The following is a 22396-nucleotide window of genomic DNA, read 5'->3' as shown; positions in this document are numbered from 1 at the left end:
AGTGTTACATTGTCTTGTCCCCCACCCCTCTTTCACATCACTTTCTCTGCAGCATCCTATAGGGGAAAATTCCTCCTAAGAGGAGCTGCCATAAAGGGGAGTTGGGCTTTCTTCCCGGTGCGGGTGGTAAGGATACTGATCTGTGCAGGATGAGTGCAGCACCTGGACCCCTCTCCAGGGTCAGGACCAGCCGCAGGTGAGGGCAGCGGTACCCCTTTACTCACTGGGTCCAGCTGTGTGCTGCCTCCTTCCCCACCCCGTGCTACAGCTCAGGGATACGCTGTGCTGCAGAGAGACCCACAGCCCCGGCAGATGGTCAGCAGACAGGGAGCATGTGTTACGCTGTACGTTCATTTTGCAGATAGCAAAGATTGGTGGGAGGAGACAGCTGAGTTTTCTTGGCAGGCTCTCCAGCGTGCATATGGCCAGGAGTGAAGGAGTTAAGCTGCTTGTTTGACAAGCAGAGTCAATGCCAGGTCACCTACCGAAGGAGCAGCAGCTGTCTTGGGGCATAGGCAGGTAGGAGGGGGTTGTCCCCTACCACACAGTAAACTGCGAACCACAGGTCCTCTTCCCCATCCCACCAGCTGCCTGGTACAGCGGAGCCATTTCTCAGCGGTGTGGGATGTCTCGCCCTTCTCCATCTCTTAATGCCAGGGCCAGGCAGGACCTCTGCACCAGAGCCCTGCTAGAGGCACTGAGAGGAGTCCAGGACAGTCCCTGTGGTGCTTCAGTTGATGGTCATAACCCAAGAGCCCAAGACACGCAGACAGGCACAGACCTGGCTTCTCAGTGTGGCTCCCAATGATGATAAAAGACATTCACCTCCCACAGATTTTGGCTCCAGACACCACCCCCAAAGCCATGGGGGCTTGTGCCATCCATTTCCTCTTTAGTATGTAAATACAAACATCTCCAGACCATGGCTGGCCCAGGTCTCCCTCTGGAGATATCTCTCCTTTCTCTCCACTGGCTGAGGAAGAGCTACTTTTCTCCTTTCTGCTAAGGGCCCACAGTGCTGTGAATGCCCCTCCAAGACAGTGTCGGTTCCCTGCCTCACTTTCCCCACCTGCAGTAGCAGCAGAGAAATCACAAGTATGCTGGAGATGTTTCCTGAGCACTCCTATGGAGGGGATGCTGCTGTAGGAGAAGACAGGGCAGTGGGTTGGGCTAGCAGGCAAAAGCAGGGGCTACAACTGATGTCCTTGGGAGAGTTTGGTTTGGGGCTGCCACCCTGGCAGGCTCAGGGGGGCTTACCCTGGGGCCTGTGAGAAAACAAATCATGAAAGGCTCTAGCTGGAAGCTGGAAAAAAAAAAAAAAAAAAAAAAAAAAAAAGAGGAGAACACTTGGGACACACATAGGCTGGTTCTGACTGTAACACCAGCCACCAAGACTCAAGCTCGGTCGTGGCTGCAAAGGTCCCTCCTTTACCTCTGTCTGCAGCTATCTCATATCTGTCAATGGGGGACAGGACACCTCAGCTGAGGGCACCAGCCTGATTTGAAGACAAGGTGGGGACCCTCCAGCACCAGCCCAGCTCTCCTTGTCACCACCAGCCCTCTGGGTGTGGGTCACACCACCCCTCCGCTCCTTTGTTGGGGCAGCTTTGGGAGGATGGCCCAAGGCTCCTACTGGGGTTTGCAGAGCCATTACAGAGCTGGCTGCAGGGCACAAGCCTTCTCCAGGCAGTCCCTTGGTCCTCAAAGCAGAACCATCTCCTACCTCCCCCACGCTCCGCCACCCATGGTCCCTCACCCCATGACATATCAGGTGGGACATTTTAAACTTAGGTGAGCTTTGCTTGTTCTTGGTTTCAAGGGAGGCAACTAAACCTCTCTCTCATTTTGTTTTATCCCCCTCTCTCCCAGTGTTTTCTCGCAAATGCTGGCTACCTACTTGCTCATTAATTGCACTGCTAAAGCAAGGCCCCTGTCCACCCCTGCTCCCCAGTCCGAGGCTCTCTGCGAGCGGTGCCTCCCCATAGTCTCATTATCCACAAGAAGCTCTTCAAGACTGAAATGTTTCAGCAAGCTGAAGTACAGTTACCAGAAATTAAATATCTGGAAGCCTAAACCCCCTGGTGTAAACAGGCAGCTCTCCCTGGGCAGAGCTGATTTATACTCACCTACACACTTCTACCTTTTAACAACAAGGCACCCAACAGCAAACAGACAGTCACCCAATCTTGAAACGCATTAAATTCCTGCTCAAGAAGCAGAGCCAGTATCTCCGGTCTTCCCAAACCAGGAATCCTGCTCCCCATGGGGAGCCCAACCCAAAGTACTTGCCGAATCCATCCCTTCACCCCACCTTCCCGAGGTCCTGTACCAGCAGCATTTAACACTTGCAAACATCTGAAAGTTTGCACCCCCCAAAAGTAAATACATCTAATAAGCCATTCCCAGCAGCTGTGAGCTATCATGAGTCCGTTGGACCCACTAGAAAGACATTGGTTTATGGTGGTGGGACGCTCTCAAGTGTTATTACACTAACTGCAGCATCCCAAGCCATAGTTGCCAACCCCATTGCTTGTGCAATTGGGTAGGATTGCAGCAACTGCACCTCAAACATGGACGATACCTTGAGTGCGTCCACGGCAGTCCTCTTCGCTGCTCAGCGGTCTCGTGGCCCTCCTGCCTTTGATCCTGTTCAACCAGGAGTTGCTCCACTCCTCATTCCTTGGGGCCAGCTGCAGTGGTGCACTCCTCCCGTGTTTCCCCCAGGACGTGGCCGCCGTCCCTGCCCACAGCCAAGGGGATGACGCATGTCGGTGTTGCATGATCCTCGCCCTGGCTCCCAGCCCCGCGGCAGGAGCCCCAGGAAAGAAGCGCAGTGCACGGTGTGAGGTGCACGGCTCCACCGGGCCTCAGCAGCAGGGCAGTGCTTATCTCCCGCTCCGTGCACTGTTAAGTCAACACTGGCCAGGAGTCAACATCCACGCCCAGTAGACGTGGCACTCCTTGCCCTGGGAACAGATGAGGGAATTCACGTGCCCAGGAAACAATAAAAATTCAACACAGCTGACAAGCAAACAAACAGCCATTGACATGAAAGATATTACAGCAGCTTAAGCCCAGCAGGTGCAAGGAGGTGCAAGAATCTCTTGATTCTGGGGGAGGCACACTCCTTTGCTCCCGCTTATCTCTAGGGGACCTGGCAAGATACCTTGAATGCTCTGGTTAACTGCTACAGCAAACCCATCTTCCCCAGCAGGCAGAGCACCTCAAAGCTTCTTGGTCATGTAGGTAAAGCCGAATTTTGCTTCCCCAAAGCTAAGGGACATGTTGGCTTACATCATCTCTGCTGGTGGGAGCGGTGGCAGTGGCAGAGGAAGTGCTGGGCATGGTGGGGAGGGGTGAGCTGGTGAGCACAGGGGACAAAGCTGTTGTGGGGTGTCACCCATGGCATCAACAGGTGATGGTGGAGGTGTTGGCTGTACTCGTGGGGGTAATGGGCACAGAGGGCTGAGCTGAGGAATACGGATCTTCATCCTCTCCCCCTACCCCTCCTGAGAAATTATGCCTCTACCTCACAAAAAACCTTTCCTCCTCCCTCCAGGACTCACTCCCTGGTGCATGCCTGGCTTCATGCAGTCTTTCTTTTGCCTTTGTGAGGGCTGAGAGCAGGGCTAGCAAACGGGGGGCAGAAGACAGCCTCTGCAGCTCAGATGGTGCAGCTGGGGCTACCTTGTGTGTCTCACCTCCTTGGCCAGAGACAGGCCCGTTGACACTGAGCCCTGCAGCCACAGCCTCTCCCAGCACCATCGTCATGCCCAGCAGAGCTGCGGGACAGGCTGCAGAGGAGCAGCAACCCTGTAAAACCACACAGTTTAAGCAGTACCTCGGATCTGCAACCCAACTGCCAGAGGCCTCCTGCAGCACAGTTAATACGCCCTTCTCTCCTTGCAGCAAAAGTGACAGGACGTCTAGTGTCCTCTTGTGGAGTGTGCTCCCTCACTCATGTCACAGCAGCTGAGAATGAGTCCTTCAGGGACTGGAAATTTTAAGTCGCTTTTCAAAGTCTGTAGCAAAAAAAAAAAAAAAAAAAGGGGGGGGGGGCTGAAGAGCAAGTGTTTCTGGGGCAAAGGCTGTTTGGTTAAGTAACAGGCAATTATTTTTGCAAATGTTAACGAATAAATGGATTTCCTCTTCATTACAAAGCTACTTCACAGTCGTCAGCAAATAGCTCCAATGACAATTAGTGAATTTCTAAATGGATTGAGAAATTGGCTTATATACAGATAACAATGCAATGGGGCAAGGTGATAGCCAAGCCTCACTTCTCACCTTACCTCCTGGGGGGATTTTTTCTGCTTGCTGGATGGGTGAGGCATTCAGCTAACCATCCTTTTCTTCTCAGCCCTTTCTCAGGGGGAATGGCTCTTGAATAAAATCCAGCAGTTTAATTTTGGTTTGATATGAATGGGCTTTAAATGTATTTAATGTTTAAAGGCAAGCCATTCAGCTGAGAGCCTGCTCAGGAGGAACAGGGCAGTGGAAAGAAGAGCAGACCCCCGGGAAGCTGCAGCGGTGCTACCACAGCTCTTTTCTTCCCTCTGCAGGCTACGCTCTGAGTTTCACTCCCGGACCATCTCATAAACCTGGAGCAAGTCCATCACTTCAAGTGTCCTTGCAATCATTTTTTTTTTGTTGGTTGTTTAACCCTGGAGCGAGTCAGGGATACCTGTGCTGAAGGCAGTGGTATAAACACCGTGCAGAAGAGCCAGGGAAGGTGCTGGTTTCGGTGGGATTCTCAGTACCTTGGCAGACTCCTTTGTGCTCCCATCACACCAGGGGGAAAGCTCACAGCTCCGTGTGCTGGAGACTACTCCTGTCCGCTCCTGGGGCAGGGGAGAGCCCCGCAGGGGATGCGTTTGCTCAGTTTCAGCCACGCAACGCAGGTGCAGAGGTAGATGGGTTCACATGGGATGTGCTTTGTTTAGGCTTTCCTCTCAGCAGGGAGCTGCAAGCATGGACCTCTCCCCGTAAGCAGCACTGACCATCACTTAACCCCTCCTCACTCTGTCCCAAAGATCACCTGTAGCTCCCACCTGAGCATGGTGGACTCATGACCCCGTCAACTGTGTGTAGATTAAGGATAGCCTTGACATACAGGGCAGTTCCAAGTTAGCATACAGTTTTTTCTGCACTTAATTGGGAAGTTAAGTGAGAAGAGATGCCTTGGGCTAAGCATGGTGTTACCAACCTGTCAGTCTAGGCTGAAGTGAACGTTACTGAGAGTAGAGTCTCATCCTATCTGCCTTTATCCAGACAACTCATCTGTCACCCCAAAAAAGAGTTTGTGCCTCCCTATTCAGCTGAGCTGCCACAACTCCTCTGGTTGCCCCTTCCATCCTCATGTGTCCTGCTGGGAAACTTCTGTGACTGCTGGGAAAGTAAGGTGAGAAGCCACAGGAGGAGTTTCAAGTCACACTTCCAGCTGTGGCTGCCTAGAAAAATCATTCTAGGACCGAGTAGACTTAGTAAATGTGACATATTTTATCCAGCCTGAGTGACTTTTCTGACTAACAGCCAGACTTTGAAAGATATTAGCAAGGGTAAACCATTAAGTGACAGAACAAGGACACTTTAGATGAAGGATGTTGTTCTCCCTTTAATTTACTCCCCTGTACAGCCTTGCAAAGATCTCAGCAGACTAAGTGTCCTTATTGATGGATACGCTATCCTTGTTAAGATGGGACAATATACTTATTTACAGCTTTCATCATTGTCACGAAGGCACAAAGCAAACAGATATAACTAATGAAGATTTAGCTATTACATAATGTCTTTGCCAACTCCATGCAGAAGTCTGGGTAAAAGCCCTGGGAATAAATCTCTTTATAAGAGCATTTTTTAATGAATTTAAGACATGAAGACATCTACTTGTAGTTTGTATTAGGACTCTGGGTATTGCTTTTCTGGAAAGATAGCTCAGGTTTGGAGTACAAATGAAATGATGGCCTGAGAAACACCAAGGAAGTGAAAGCCACATAAACCCTATGATCTGAGCTGTGAATTAGCATGTTCATGGTGATGCTCCACAATGAGGCTGTCATGAGCTGTGACCGTTAGCTACCACCAGCAAGATGAAGATTCAGTAATAACGAATCAAGAAGGAAAAGAGATGGAGGAGTTGCAGTAAGAACATGTCCACTTCATTTTATCCTCACTGGCTGCCTCTGAAGATGACAGACAGCCAAGGAGGAGGGCAGGAGAGGGCGAATCATGCTGCCTGGGACAGTAACGCTCCACAGCAAAGCAGGTAAGGTGACACTTCACAGCCCCTGAAAGGACACTTTTGGTAGGTACTACAGGAACAACCAGTTTCCTTTGGTGTTCTACTGCAATCCATTGTCTGAGAATCACGAGGAACTTAGATCAAGACTGGTAAAACTGGAGGTGGTGCACAATCACCTGGAAAGCCCCTGTGTGGCAAGGAATAGGATGCCTATCTCTGTTTCCTGGTATGACTTTGCACAACCCTTTTACAGATCACACAGTGGGGAAGAAAACAGTCTTTGCGGAATTATTTTGACATATGCTCTGTAAAAAAAAAAAAAAAGAAAAAAAGCACTCCCTACACACAACTAAAAAGTGATACAATGTGTTAAAATTTTCACTGTGTGGCCCATTTCAAGAGAAAATGCCCGATGACAAAACCACAGATGTCAACAGCCTGGATGTTTTGGAACGGCAGATTCAGACAGGTTGATCCAGGTCTGCTTGATGACTATTTAGAAAATCCTTCTTCTTCATGTCAGGGAAAAAATGGCAAGGAAGAACTAGATCCTTCATTTTAGAGTTAGGCAGCAGGATAAGGACATTCTCCCTTGTGATAGATAAGTCAATGTTTGGGGGTTTGGCAGTTGTTCTAACCAGGAGGTGAGGTCTGGTACAAACCTGCTTGTTTAGAAATGTTTAAGTCCAACAGAAGGAATCAAGGAAAGGTTTCTTCCCAGCTGGCACTTTGTCCTAGACCTCTGCAGGGCTTTCATTGGTTACAAGGTCTTCCCCATGATCTTCTGTGCTCCTTTCCTTTCCTCATATGCAGTTCCCTCACCCAGTGTCTGTTCCCCACGGCTGCATCAGGGCCCTAGGAAAAACAACTCTGCCAGCATGATTTGGCTTGTGACCCTCCCTTGAATGCAGACTTGAGGGTCTGGGGCAGGAGCTCCCCTTGCTCTAGTGAGCAGTCTATGAACAAATCTAATTTCTTTTCACATCCAGGCTCAATGAAAGACAACTATATTTCATTGTCATTCCCAGTACTCACTGTGTTACCGACTCATGGAACTGGAAATGAAATCCATGTCTTTTGAGTCAAAAGACATGGAGCAGCTGAGGAACTGGGGTTGTTTAGTCTGGAGAGGCTGAGGGGAGACCATATCACTCTCTACAACTACCTGAAAGGAGGTTGTAGCCAGGTGTGCCTTGGTCTCTTCTCCCAAGTAACGAGCGATAGGACAAGAGGAAATGGCCTCAAGTTGCAGCAGAGGGGGTTTAGATTGGGTATTAGGAAAAATTTCTTCACTGAAAGGGTTGTCAAGCATTGGAACAGGCTGCCCAGGGAAGTGGTGGGGGTACTGTCCCTGGAGGTATTTAAAAGACATGTAGATGTGGTGCTTAGGGACATGGATTAGTGGTGGGCTTAGCTTTGCTAGGTTAATGGTTGGACTTGATGATCTTAAAGATCTTTTCCAACCTAAACAATTCTATGATTCTATGAAACTGTATAGCTGCAAGACCCTCTTTTTAGCTTCTGCAAGAGCTTTCTACAAAGCCTGTCGATCCATTTCTAGTTGGAATGCTCTTCAAAGCAAACTGGGCAGATAAGATACAACTTTTTTTTGTATAAAGGAGAATTTTTGAAGGATGCTGCATTTCCTTTGACTAGTCGATAAAATGAGTGTTGAAAAGGTCTAAGGATGAAGGATATATATGAAGTGAGTACAGTCTTCAGAGATACTATCCCTAACGAAAAGAACCAGAAAGGAAGGCTGAGCCAAAATGGTTGCTGAAAGAATGAAGCGGGGGGGGGAAAAAGAGAAAAAAATAAAATCAAACTTAACGGTTTGTTACAGTTTGTGGGGACTCAGGAAACAAAGTCTGGAACTGAAGGAGTTGTCAGGCAGTGAGATAGGGTTACACTTCCTCCACACAGAGCCTGCAGTGTTGGCTTGATTAGGTGAAAGAACTTGGGATCGCTACAGAGAAAGCCGCCTTGCTCCCTGTGAACTTGCAAAAGCTAATCAGCATCCCAAAATGACAGCTCCCTCCAGGGCTGAGATTTCTTAAACCAAAACTAAAATAAAAAGTCTCTTTGGTCCAGTTTCAAACATAGCTGCATTACAAAAAAAAAATTAGAATGAGGTAGAAAGACTGTAACATTCTCCAGCAACACCCCCAATGCTAATCTTCACCATGAAAATAATAATAACAACAACAATAACTACTTATATGACTCCTGTACCTTAGTCAAGCAGCTTGTATCCCAAGGAATACATCAGACTTGATAAACTACTGCCATCAACTTGCACAGTGTGATGAGACTTGGCGTGGGAGGATGCTGCTGTTTCGTGATGCCCTGGAGAAGCTGAGGAGAAAATGTGATAAAGAGCCCCACGCAGAGCTGGATTTCCAGGGGAGGGTTTTGAGCACACGGAAGGGGAATCATTTGGTTTGGGACACTGGCCAGGACACAAGAAATAATGCCCTTATTCTTGGCCAAAGCATCAGTGGAGTTTCGTTACTGCCAACTCCAAGCCTTCAAAATTCTTGAGCTGGGGGCCAAAATTGAATGATATTGGTTTAGATGTCATGAGGAATTTTTTATTTTTTTTTTCTTTTTTAGCAGTGAAGTTTTCTTTGTTCCTTCTGGTTTCTGTTCCCAGAGGGTGCATTTTTATACTTTTCTCCACCACAAGAAGTTCTAGCAGCGAGTCTCATATTTGCACGAAATTTGGGATGCTTGCTGCAGTCCCACAACTCCAGAAACTGGGACTTTGGGGAAAACAATAAACCTCCCCGGTTCCGCAGGAGAATTGCCAATGCTGATGCCCAGCTGAGGCCCCGCTCTTACACTCCTCCACTCTCCTAGCACAGTCTCTGCTCTTCAATGTGCAGCCTTCCAAGCTGCAGCTCCAAAGGCAGGTCTCCAAGAGGACTCCAAGAAACAAGCTCTTCTGTGAGCAATTAAACTGATGAAACTTGCTTTCCTTTGGATGGACATCCTACAACAGGAGGCTGTGGTGTCAGAGGAAGGTGTGAGCTCTCACACATCCATTCTGGTGGTCAGAGTACACCACTGTTGCGGATTCTCTCCTGGCTAATGAGGCTTAAAGCTCACACTTCAATTTTTTCCTTGCTGGCAGGACTGATAGGGTCTTTCTCCTCTGCTCCATCATTTATTCTCATGAACCTTGTAAGGACTTCATACTTCATATATTCAAAACTATTAGTTCTCTACCACAATGCATGCACTAGGATGTGATGCTCACAAGGACCAATGGATCCTCGCCACCTCCCTCCTTGTGATCACCCCAGGAAATCCCCCTTCCAAATCCAGGGAAATAAATTCCTCAGATCACTTCTGGCAGTATCTGTGGCTTTTCGCCTCCCACCTACTAGAGTCCCGCGCTCAGGGAAGGCAGGAACGGTGTCACAGGGCCTGGCGCTGTCTGGGACATTTGCACACCTATTAGCTTTATACTATAACCCAAAGCAGAAGGGGTGATGTGTTGCGCTGTATGCAGAGGGGACAGATGCCTGCTGGCAGGTCACACAACAGGCCATGCCTGGCCACCGTGTTACGTGACGTACCTGACAAGGTCCGAGATAAGAGGGGCAGCTGCAGCGCATGGCTGCAGGCAGGGAAGAGAGTGTTTCCAGCCCAGCCGGAGACACAAACAGCACCATGAACCTGCTGTTCACACTGTGAGGACAGTGAGTATTCACACGATAGACCTGGGACCCATCTGACTCATACCTTCTTCGGCAAATATGCAGCAGAACAGCTCTGAAGTTGCACAATTCAATTAAAAACGAACAAAAAAAACCCCCACAAACCCCTACTAGTCAAAGACCAAAGCTCTCAATAACCACTTCACTTTTTCCTAACTTGCTTTTCTGTGCCTAAGTGACCAGAAAGCAGCAGAAACATATTTAACAGATTGTTTCCCACCTCTTCCCCGCCTCCCCAAGGCAGATTTAATATCTCTCCAGGAAAAAAATCAGTCTCCAATAAATCACCAAGTTTACTGCAGTGCTTAAACCCTGCTTGTCCTTCAGTGCTCTGCTATAACAGGATTGATTCACCCCCACCCACCTGGAAAGGTCCCTTTAGCTCAGACAGCTCTTTGCCATCTCTTGTGCACTGCTTTGCCCTGACTGGCGTGGGAAGCCAGCAGGTCCTGCTGCAGGTCCCTGGTCACCCAGGGATGCCTAGCCTTCACCCCAGCCAGGGGAAGGTGTCCAGCAGTGAAGCGCTGGCTGTCCGGCTCCGGCACCGTGCAGTTACCAGCAGATGGCAGCTGGAGATCGCTGAGGTGCTGCTTCGCAGTGGCATGGAAGGAAATTTGGGGTTTCTCTGGTCTTACAAGTGCAGCCTGCAAATACTGGGTGACCTTGGCACAGGCATGGCCTCAACATGGAGCAGGGATGTGACCTTCCCGTTTTTCACCCCGACTAGGAGCCCCACCAAGGGCAGAGAGAAGAGGCTGGGAAGGACATGGTGCTTATCCTTCCATGCACAGGAAAAAGAAAAAGAAAAAAAAAAAAGAAATCAACCAATTCACAGCCCACATCTCTCCTCCCTCCACCCCAAGCTTGACCTCTCAAACCACAGAGTCATTTAGATCTCATTTTCCAACCTGATCCACCTCAGACTTGCTCATGCAGGTCCCAGCCAGTCCCCAAATGCATTTTGGACAGAGCAACTCAGAATACAGGAGCAATCCCTGCTACCCCTCCACGCCAAAGCCTTACCCACAACACATCACACTCCTGGGCTGCAGCAGTTCCCCACAGCACCAGGCCCAGAAATAAGCATTAGCCTGTTATTATCACTTCTTCCTTTTGTTTTCAGGCCCCACCACTCAGAAAGGTCCCTCCCTCCATCCTAGTCAGTCCTGCAACAGAAGCATCCCACTGCACCATGCCACAACTCCTGCTGCTGCTCCAGATCCTCTTCTGAGATGTCCTTGTTCTTGTTCATGTCCTTCTTCTTCTTGTCATTCTTCTTTTCCCTCTTCTCCTTCCTCCTCCTTCTCCTCTCTCTTCTTCCTCCTCCTCCTTCTCCTCCTCCTCCCAGCTGATGACCTAGGTGGTCAGTCTCACAGAAGGGAGAGATGCAAATCCCAGCTCACACAAAGCAGCTGTGAGATGCAATCAGCTCCACCTGCTCACCTAGAGGAGCTTTCTTTGAGGAGCTGCAGAAGTGAGAGGATCCACCCATGCCCTGATCCATTGACTAAATAATTGATCCTCTGTCAAGAGGCCATGATGGGCTCTGCTAATGCAACTGCTTGGGTTACCCTCTGAGGCCAGGCAATAGGAATGCTTTATATTAATATATATAAAATTCCCAGAGATACTCCATCAGCTTAAAAAAGTCCTCTGTTGCCCAAGGGCCAGATTCACGCTCAATGCCAGGGTGTACGGAAGCACTGTGCACCAGCTGGGCCCTTACACAAAGACAAAGAGCAGGTGCTGTGTCCCACTAGGGTGACTTCTGGGGAGCCTGCAGCACAGCTGAATCTGGGGCCACTGACCCCCTGAGCAGTGCTTTACCCCCAGGAGGATACTTTCTGTCCTGGCTCCTTGCAGCCTTTCACGGGCAGCACAGAGAATACTCACACACCGAAGCTTTTCTCGGCAAGGTCGAAAAATGGAAATATAATTTCTCCTCCCCGCCCTCCCCAATCCTCAAAGCTTCCATTCTGCAGAGACCAATGGAGCCAAAAAAGGGACTGGACAACACATCAAGCACTACCAGTTTAAGTCTACTCCAGTTCCTCATTTACCAACGTCAGCATCTTATCCAAGCTTTCTGTGGCTTTCATCTCTTCTTTTATCTGCGTGCTGTCTCTGGTTTGCCCCTTCTGGTTGCTACTGCTTTGATCTCTTGAACCTTTGTAATCCAGAGCTGAACCCATGATAGCTTACGCTGAAGAGTTCGCACGTTGTTACACTCTTTAAATTCTTTCTTTTTTTCTCTCCTGAAACTTCAGGCAGATTCCTTCTGTGCAGCAAACGGGCATTTTAGATGTCCGGCCCAGACAAGTGACCCTTTTACAGTTCCCCAGACCTGTGGACCTTTGCACCTCTCTGCTTCGGTTTCTTCCATCACAACGTAGTAGCAGTTCCCACTGTGCAGGCTAAGGGCTGTACCTGGCTTGTGGAGGTCTGCAAGAGCCCCAGGATTAATCACAGAGGTTTGTCTATGCAATGTTATCTGGTCCCTAAATGGCACAGAGAGTGTCTACTGTTCCATGAATAGTTTCATTGGACAAGCATGGGAGAGACAGTGGGAACTGAGTCTGTGAGCTAACTTACTTGATTTCAGCTGTTTTCTTACCCAGAGGTGGATGGTGATTCTTTATTTCATCACGAGCACAGTGAGAAAAGGAAAAAAGACAACAGTGGAAGGATGAAGATAGGCTTTTAAGAAAGTTTTGCTCTTCCCAGGTAGCGATGTAACCATCAAGCAGTTATGGGAGCACTCATCTTTCCCATCCCAGAGAGTGCAGGAGCACTACCATAGAGCCAGAGCACTGCAGTAACCCTGTGGATTCCATTTGAATGGCACTCTTAGCTTGCTTGCTCAAAAAGCAGCCCATCATGTTGTTCACCAGTAGTTTTAGAATAGCTATGTGCAAAGAAAGTGCCCTCATTTTTAATTAAAAATGTGGGAGAAGGAAAACATGAGAAAACATGGTTGTGCCTTGAACTTCCTAATTCTTCAACGTAAGGGACAGTGTCAGGGCAGAGGTTGCCCAAGCTCTCCCTTGTGGTCCCTTGCTGATATGGACTCAGTCAAAAAAGAGGAGTCACTGCACTGAAGTCTCTGCTCCAGCTTTCAGTGGTAACAGACCTATCTGAGACCAGCCATTCCCCCTCATCCCCAGAGGCACGACAGAGTGGGGGCTCTTCTGCCCAGGCCCTCGGACCGCTGCAGGGGTGCGGACTGCTGCTTGGCTGCGTCTCAGCATCAGGGGGTGGCCGCTGATGCAGCAAGATCTGCCTCTCCCTTAGAACCAGCCCTCCCCAGCTAAGGGCCCTGCTGCCTCTCCTCAGGCTGATTCCTTTTGAAAGCAAAGCACATAACATTAGGCCTGTGTTTATTTTCCCCTTAAATTAGGGTGGCTTGATTTTAATTGAGAGATCTGCCAGAATAAGGCACGTTTGTGCAGCTGTCATCAGAAATACATACTTGCTTTTTTTTCTTTTTTCTTTTTCCTTTCTTTTTATTTTGCTTTTTTCTTTTTCTCTTTTTTCTTTTTCTTTTTTCTTTTTCTTTTTTTCTTTTTCTTTTTCTCTTCCTTTTGCTTTTGCTTTTTCCTTCTTCTCTTTCTTTCTCTTTCCTTCCTTCTTTCTTTCTGCCTTCATTCCTTCCTTTCTTACTTCCATCCCTCCCTTCTTTCCTTCATAGATCACCTTTCTTGATGCAACCATTTCCAGGCTAAGGTGCCCCACTTACAGACAAGAAACAGGACAAAAGTGGAATAATTCCCAGGGGATCTCTGGGAAGCCCAGCCAAAGTGGAGGTGTTACCTTCCTCTGAGGCCAACCCTGTCCCCCATATCTGATGTGCAAAAAGGATGCTGTGCTTTGCCTTCCCCTGTTCATGGCAATCTGGCACATTTGTGCTCATATCCTGGGTTGCTCTCTGGTGGGATTGGGCAACCTGTGCACAGTGCCCTCCAGAGAGAGGGCTGCAGGGGACAGCCTGACACAACCCACATCTCACAGGGAGTTTTCCACTGCTGTGGCCCAGACTTCCCTATAATATGTGGAGTTTGAGAAGCCAGGTGCTGAAGGAAGGCTCCAGGTCCATATCATTCCCAGACCCAGAGCTGAACAGCACAGCCTTGTTTCAGGGCTCTGATGGACAGTGGTGCTGGATATACAACACCAGGAATGGCTCTGAAAAGATTTTTGGGAAAGAGGTCTAGCTGGTGTCCTGTATGGCATTGCCACCCCAGCATCCTCTAACCTCTCTAACCCCTTGCTTTATATCAAAGAAGTCTACTTTATGTTGTGGAAAGCAACCGGGGAGATACAGCCCTGCCTGATCATTTTTCTCATCTGTAACAGCTGGAAAAAGACAGTAGCCTGAGAAACTGGCTGACCTTCTTGATGCATTCAGCTGTCTAGTCTTATATTTGTCCTTCAAATAACTTGCCAAAAAACAAACATGCCCAAAACAATAGCAGGAAAAAAGAGCCCAAGCAAAACAAGAGAGACTTCCTTTTCCAGCCTTGCCCTTCTGCAGTGGCTGATCTGAAGTAGTTTAATCTAAACCAGGCTTCAGCAATTGCTGGAGAAAGCAATGTCCATGGTGGGTATTTAGAGACTGAGGCTCGCCTCCTGTACACTATCCAGGGGTTTATTACCTGCTGAAAAAGCTTAATGTGCTTCAGGTGCTATGTGATGTCCAGATGTCGTGGCAGAAGCAGCTTGGAGAGTGCTGGTGATAGAAATGCTGCTGGGTGAATGCAGAAACATTAGTGCTGAATGTGATACTCAGTCCCAGCTCATCTATTAATACAAAAAACACAGGAATGGCCAAACTGGTTAGGACCAAAGGTCCATCCAGCCCAATGCCCTGTCTATGACAGCCAGCCATAGTAGGTACTTGAGGAAGGATATCAGAAGAGGGCATGCAGTTCGTGGCTCAGGGCCAGTGATTTGTGGTGCTGGGATTTCCGGAGCCAGACATAGCGTCTTTGTATTTAATAGCCCCTGGTGAATTTTGCTTCCAGGAATTTATCCAGCTAATTCTAAATCTGTTTGTATCGACAGTTTCCTGTGGCAAGCAGTTTCACAGCTTAACAACAGGTATTGTTTAGTGTTGCCCATTTTTTCATACCCTGAAGCTGGGTGAGCTTTCTCTGTTGGATGCCACTCAAGATCAGCCCCGGATCTGGCTCACACATGAGAAATGGATGGATGGGTGGATGGAGTCTGAAAGAATGTGGCTGTTGTGGTCAGATGTGCAATTATCAGTAGGCCACAAGCAGGGTATGTTTTAGATGCCAAGACCCAGCTCCTCACCTGCCTGGTCACATGTTGCTTTCTGCATTATGGAAAAAGCGCATTTTCAAGAGTGATTAGGAACAGGAGAAGATGGGCATAATCTGGGTAGTGAGTAAAGGATAGCATGGAACAAAATATGTTTGTCAGATCAGTAGAGAGCAGTGTGACTGAAGGCAGCATCCCTTGTCAGGGAAGCAGAAATAGTGTTCGAACAGCTTTATGCCCAGTTCAGGTAAGTAAAAGAGAGTTGCAGGCAGTGATTTGTATGTGAAGACTTGGAAGTAAGACCTTAAAGTGGGAAATCTTACAGGGAGAAAGGATACAGCACCCACTGTTGCAGCATAGTGAGGGCTGATTTCTCTGTGGAGGTCGGTGAGACTGACCTGGCAGACACGGTTGTCCCTTTCATTCGAGAACTGACAGCTTTCTGGCTAAAGCCCACCAAGTAGCTAGGCATTTGCAAGGTAGAATAGCTGTGTTTGAATTAGGTCACCCAAAAAGTTCATCTTATCAAAAAGTCACCTGCATCATTTCCACCCTAATCAGGAACAGTAGTTTTGGGGAATTGTTCAGCAAGCTATGGGTCAGGCATAGGGGATTTAGAAATTATTCTGAAATCCACATATGGTAAAAGTGTCACAGTGTTTTATTTCCCCACCAACACGACCGATGGAGCAGAAGTGCGAATGTTTTCTACTTAGAGTTCAATTTCCAGAATTTCTCAGCTTCCATTTAGGTAACAAAGTCATTGGCCAGATGTGGGAAAGAGTCAGTCAAAGGGTTGGTGCTCAGCAATTGTATGTCACCCCTTCCTTGAATGAGAAATTCAAAGCCTTCTCAGCTGACTGGCAGCCTTGTCCAAGGATTATTTATGGATTCGGAGCCAGTTTAAAAGCTGCATGGCTGACCTCAGGCACACGATAGATGGTCAGCACAACATTTTTCTGGGAAAGTGGAGTGCAATTCAAGATTTCTTGTAATTTTATTTGTTCACCTGACACATGAGCTCCAAAGACAGTGAACGATGAGAAAATAATATGGACTTGATAAATGACCAAAGAAAGTTTCCGATCTGTAGCGGTTCCCATTATTCTTCTTATTCTTGGCATCTGCAGAGTTATGGCAATCTCCCCCCCAGCCCCCAGCTCTTCTCCCCCTTAACGATTTTTTTATTTTTTTTTCTGTCAAATTCACAAGAGTGGCACCTGGGAGCATTTTGACCAAAGGGAAATTGACTGAGCAAAGTTGCCTCTTTTCAAATACATTTTCTTAAGGGACTGGAATGAATAAGAATCATAGTCATAACATGGCTAAACAGTCTTTGTTTAACTTAATGCAATATAATAACCTAAGTGTTGCAACACAGCTCCTTGCTGTGACATCCTTTTTCCATTTGCTTAATTTTCACCCCAAACACACACTGTTAATAAGCTGCTGAGAAAATACAGCTCTTGTGACAAAATCCAGAAACTGAGACCCTGTATGGCGTGTTAGATACACAACTCTTATTTGGACTGGCAAGTGGCACTGAAATTGGTATTGCAAAATAGATCCATTTTTCTTGCTGCCAAATGTGACGGACAGATGAAAAGGGAGGGCTGGAGAAATGGACGGCAATAAGCAGAGTAAAATAAAATCCCTGACAGAAAGTAACATGTGAGTTAGAATAGACATGTAATTGCCAGCAGTGAAATGCAGGATGCGGGGTGCTTTGTCAACAGCCAAAGTTAAAATAAATGTCACACTGGCACTGAAAACTGCAAGATTAAACTCCTCCTGGTGATTTATAATTTAAGAGAGAAAAAGGCAGACAGACACCCAGTGACTGAGCTCAAAAGAAAACTCCTATTGACTTTAGTGGGTTTTGGAGCAGGTCCAGCGCAGTAAAGGTTCAAATCTGATCTCTGGAGTCAGAGGGTGTTTGGCCACTGATTTTAATCAGCAGAATAAGGCTCTTAATCAAAGTTTGGTTTACATTTCCTGCTTTTTTACTTGCTTTGTAGCAAATCTGGAAGTTATACTTGGTTTTGGGGGGCTAAGTGAAAATAAATAAAGACTGCCATAAAATTCATGACATCTTTAAATTAAATCACAGTTTCATTAAGAAATATGACTAAACCTTTCCCTTTCATTTTCCCAAACCAGCCCAATGCTTTAGAAAAGCCTGAAATAAACTGGTTTTGTACAAACAACAATATTTTGAAAGTTTCACAAATTGTTCTGAAGATTGTTGGGGAAGGAGCTTAATATGCAAAAGATTGTCTTACTAAGTGAAAGCTGCAAAATGCTACATTTTATGTAATTTATATAAAACAATTTATACAAAAATTACATGGGACCATGTGGAAGATAGGAAATAAGATGCAAAGACTTTGGTTCCCAGGTCTTTATCCTTCCCACACCTACAGCATTCTGTGACTTTTTCACCAGGGATTTCCAAACAGAGTTCAGGAGCATATTTACTAGGCACTGAATACTGAAGCAAGGACAGAATGAAAAACAATAAAAAATTTCAACTTTGGCCATTCAAACCTTTTCTAAGAGTCTCAAGTATGTTTTAAACAAGATCAGTGTTTGTGGACAAAGTGTTCAGCACGTTACAACATTTGTAGAAAAGGAAATGTCTTAGAGAGATGTCCACCTCAGTAAGAGTGTATAGTTCATAAGCATATAGAAAACAAAACACATAAATACCGTTAAGGCTTTCCACATTCTGCAAGTGACTGTTCAGGGGCTCTGATGCTCCACAGGTTGCTCTATTGGCCCTGGACAATTTGACATTGGCATTCTAGCCAAAGCAAAGATTGCTTGTTTGATATTCTTCCTTTGGGAATACTTGGCTGGTGACAGAATGGGAGGGAGCCAAAGGGCGACTGCAGCCTTACCCAAGTGTTCTACCAGGGATGGTGAATTCAAGCATATTTTATTTGGTTAGTGATGGGTTTACTCATTTATTTATTGGATTTTCCTCTCAATTAGACACTCAGAAAGCTGGAGCTTCACCAGGTAACACCCAAGCTATTTTTAAAAGCACACACCGAGGACTTTGGTCACAAAGTCATGGCAATAACATGATCTTCCTTCCTCATTCCCACCCCTTTTTTAGCCAGCTATGCACAAGCAACAATTTTGTGATATCTGTGAAAGCTTTGGTACAAGTTTAGCAGAAGGGGAAGTAGAAGTGCTTCCATACCACAAATTTAAGTCCAATGAACAAACTCACATTGCAGTGCTAAGGAGAAACTGCAATCCACAGAGAGAAATGGACTTTACTAGGTTTCTTTAAAAAGTCTCTAAAAACAGGCAAATTTCAAATCTCAAAAGCCTATGACTTATCAAAAGAAGAAACACATGAATTTTCATTTCATATGATAACTTACAAAATTACTTGGTTTGTACTTAGTTTTCTGTAGCATGACTGTAGATTTCTGCAGAATCTCTTATTTCTATCTGCTAAAAACAAATAAAATGGATGATTAAAAGCTTCCAATGTTTCAGAAGTTATATCAGGCTTTGTCAAAGAGCTCCTGGGCAGTTCAAAGGGCTGTCTGAAGCAATTACAGCTCTTTCTTGTCAGTGGGACTCTCTGCACAGAGACCTAGCTCAACAAAGCTGAGTCAGAGTTATGCTTTTGTGAGTAGAGCCCTTTCTAAGAGTCAGGAGAAAGTCCTTCTCCATATCATGCTCCTTCATGGTTTTGACTCTTGCATAGAAATATAGACAATTCTGGAGCAGAAATTTCTGGTGGACATGAGCCAACATATGGCGCAGGTATTGTTCTGGCCCAGAGACCATGGCTGCAATCATCCAGGAGAGGAATGACTAACTGAGTGAGATAGCTAGAAATCACATAGCTGAGATGGGAAGATGTCTTAATACCAACACTAGGAAAAGAAAGAAAAGTTAAAGACATAAAAGAAGGTAAAAGGTTTTCCATGCAGTTGAATGAAAAAAGTTCTTATAGGAGTTGCTCTAATGCATAAACATTACCAAAACTTCTAGAAAAGATCTCTACTTTGAGGAAGGGAGACATCTTCATTGTTTGAAGAAGGAGTTCCTTGCTGCTGGAGACGAGAAGTCAGCGCAGCTGCAATGTTTTACAGGCCTTTGGTTCGAAGGACAAAATTACTCAGAGTGTGGGCAAGACTGCCCCCATAAGCTACAAGTGGAGACAAGCACTAATCATACAGACAAATAAAAACTCCAAGAAGCAATATCCAGAAATGCAGTGATGTCTGCCTCTGTGAGACTGGGATTAGATCACACATTAATTATGATTTTTGTTTGACATTAAAAATACCTTTGAAGCAGGTTTTGTGTAGCAGGGGCATTGCTGGAAAAGAAAAGGTCCTGAAAAATGTCTTCATACTTTTCTATGTATGTGTATAAATATTAAACTGCCTTCCTTTCAAACATGCCACTGAACTCTGCGCTTATTTGGATGTTGAACCTGGAAACTTCTCAAAAGTTTTGCGTACGGATAATTCATGAGTTAAAGCCCAAATTGAAATGCCATGTTACAACTTGTAGAAATGTAAGACAAATATAATGACCATATTTTCCAGTTACCTAATACCCACTCAAAATATAAAACCCAAAAGAACGGAATTGTTTTCGTTGCTGTTAACCAGACAATATCACTCCAACTAAATATAGTATGTGATGAAACCAATTTAAATATTGTCCAAGTATTTAACACTGTAAATATTAGACCTAACACTCCATAAAAACAGGCTTTGATGATGCAGGCTGACAAAAGGAGACTAGTTAATTGCAGATTACATCATGGCTAGGACAGCACCACTGCTAGGACAGCCACGATAAATGTGAGGTGCAAGCAAATTAATAAAATAAAAACAGTCTCTGTTCAGTGTTCACCTTTATCAGTTTTGCTAACCTTTCTTAGCAAAGATGAGGGGGAAATGTAGTCCTGGGTAAAGGAGTATCCGGAGTTCAATGTACTCGTGAAGCTTGCATTTAGGGCCTGATTCCGTAAAATATCCAAACCTGTGTTTGACTTCTAGGATGTGTTTATGTCCCTTTCACTACAATGGGACTCATCTGTACTTCTGACATTTTCCTACGTTGGGAAATTTTCCTGAGTTGGGGTCTGAAGTCTGTTAAATCTACTGTAGGTTTCATGAGGGATAACCGCATGCTATTGTAAAGCATGGCACAGCTCTATCAGAGTTGAGAAAACAAAAGTTTAAAGTTTTTGGTTATTGAAAACTTAAATAGATTTCTTAGATTCTGAGCTCAGATAACTTTGTTGAAAATGGGGACAACTTCCTGGTATTACAGGTCTGATTTTCTTCTTGTAGCAATCTTCCATCCTTGTGTGTCTGTCAGCTTGAGTTAATCTTCATTGATATCTACCCAGATATTAATGTCAAGATGGATTCTCTCCTGTGTTTTAAGAAGGCAGGTTCTGTGGTACCAGGATGTCCCCAAAGCCTGGAGGTGGGATGTTTCTACATGGGGCTAGCTTCAGGTCCATACTAGTAGGAGATACAGCTTCCAGGTGAAGCCTGGCTCCTCACTTGCTCTCCTGAATGATACAGGGGCACCCACTTCGTCACCCTCTCCCCTCCACTGAGGGCTCCCAAATGTGCCATATGGAGGCTTGCATTCTCACTTGCCCAAGGTAACAGAAGTGCAGTTTAATGGACCAAAAAAATGTATTGCTTTCCCTGAAAGGTTAGTGAATAACTCCTTGTAAAGTCACAGCTGCTGTGGCGGTGAGCTGACAAAGTATCTCGGGGGGGCAGTCATTTATTGTTGAGATCACTGAAGGTGCTTCTGGTGGTTGACGCTAACAACAAGGGGTTGCCACCATATTTAGGACATAAAGCTTATGTACCTCCCAGAGTGTTGTTTCCCTCTCTTATTTCACGGATCTTTTTTTCTCTCCTTCTGCTCTATATAAGCTGAGTTCCTGCACTTTCTACAACATCCTTCAGTGCCTAGAAAAACAACCAGAAACGCTGATGCTGGAAAGAGTTTCATGCTAACAAAAGGTCTGGTCCCAAAGTGGCTCGTGAGGCTTGTTAACATGTCAGAGTGATATCAAAATAATGGTATTATTTAGAATAAGTGAGTCCAGCTGTCGATGTTGACACTCTTGAGCCATGAAACAAAAAAAGTGATATAACTTAGGATAACTGTGGTTTGTGCAGGCCCAGCTTCGTTGCCTGACTTCTTTGTATTTGCATGCACACGGGAGTGGTTACCTGCAGATATGCAGTGGTTTGAGTACGTTCATCTTGAGCTGGTGGTCAGCATTACTTCCACAGCAAAGCTAGTAACTGAAGCCTGCACCTCAGATAAAAACTGTCTTTTTTATGTGTGTCTTTGCTCCTCCTCCGTGTTGAGTGATTACCTTCCTCTGTCTTGAGGGATGCAGGATCACCCACAGCCATGGTCCACCTTGGTAACTGTTGCTGAAGAGGAGTATGTAGCACAGATTGCATCAACAGAACACGTCTTCCCCAGGCCAGGAGCACACTGGTCACAAGTGCAGGCAGGAATGGGATGCAGGCACCCCTCCAGCTTCCCTTGTTTTCACTGTATTTGTCTTTCTTAATTAACCCTGCAGCATGTTACTGACCCAAAGACATGGCAACAGCACTGTTGAGAACTGCAGGGATTAAGACATTTGCGTTATAATGCCTCAGCCGTGAGATCATAAATGCCCTCATGCTCTATTTTGTTATGCTGGGTTGATAATGGAGGCTGATAAAACTCCCACTTTCTCTCTGTATTCAAGTGAGCTAATGTGTCTGGGCTCGTGAGATCCTGGCAGGCGGAGAAAGCAACAGCACAAAGTCCCCAATCTCGGATGTAATCAAATAATGAGGCTGTTTGAGGACATTACTTGTTAACATATTAGCAGGTACCAGGGGTAAGTGAGTGTTTATTTAGTCCTGGTGTAAAAGCATGTCTAAAATGATTTATGCCGGAAGCTGTTTCACAGCAAACAGGCTGCTTTCATGAAAGCGGGTCAATCACCATCTCCCGTCTGCCCTCGTAAATCATATTCAGGTGCTAATGTAACCAAAAGGTTTATATAATCTGCACAATCAGCATGGAAGGTCTGGGTGGATGCAGTAATAGCCTGCCTGCACAAATGCCTTCTCCA

Source organism: Cariama cristata, unplaced genomic scaffold (genome assembly GCF_000690535.1).
Source record: "Cariama cristata isolate BGI_N322 unplaced genomic scaffold, ASM69053v1 scaffold12793, whole genome shotgun sequence".
Classification (NCBI taxonomy): Eukaryota; Metazoa; Chordata; class Aves; order Cariamiformes; family Cariamidae; genus Cariama; species Cariama cristata.
The sequence above is the reverse complement of the archived record's forward strand: the minus strand, read 5'-3'. Positions refer to the sequence as shown.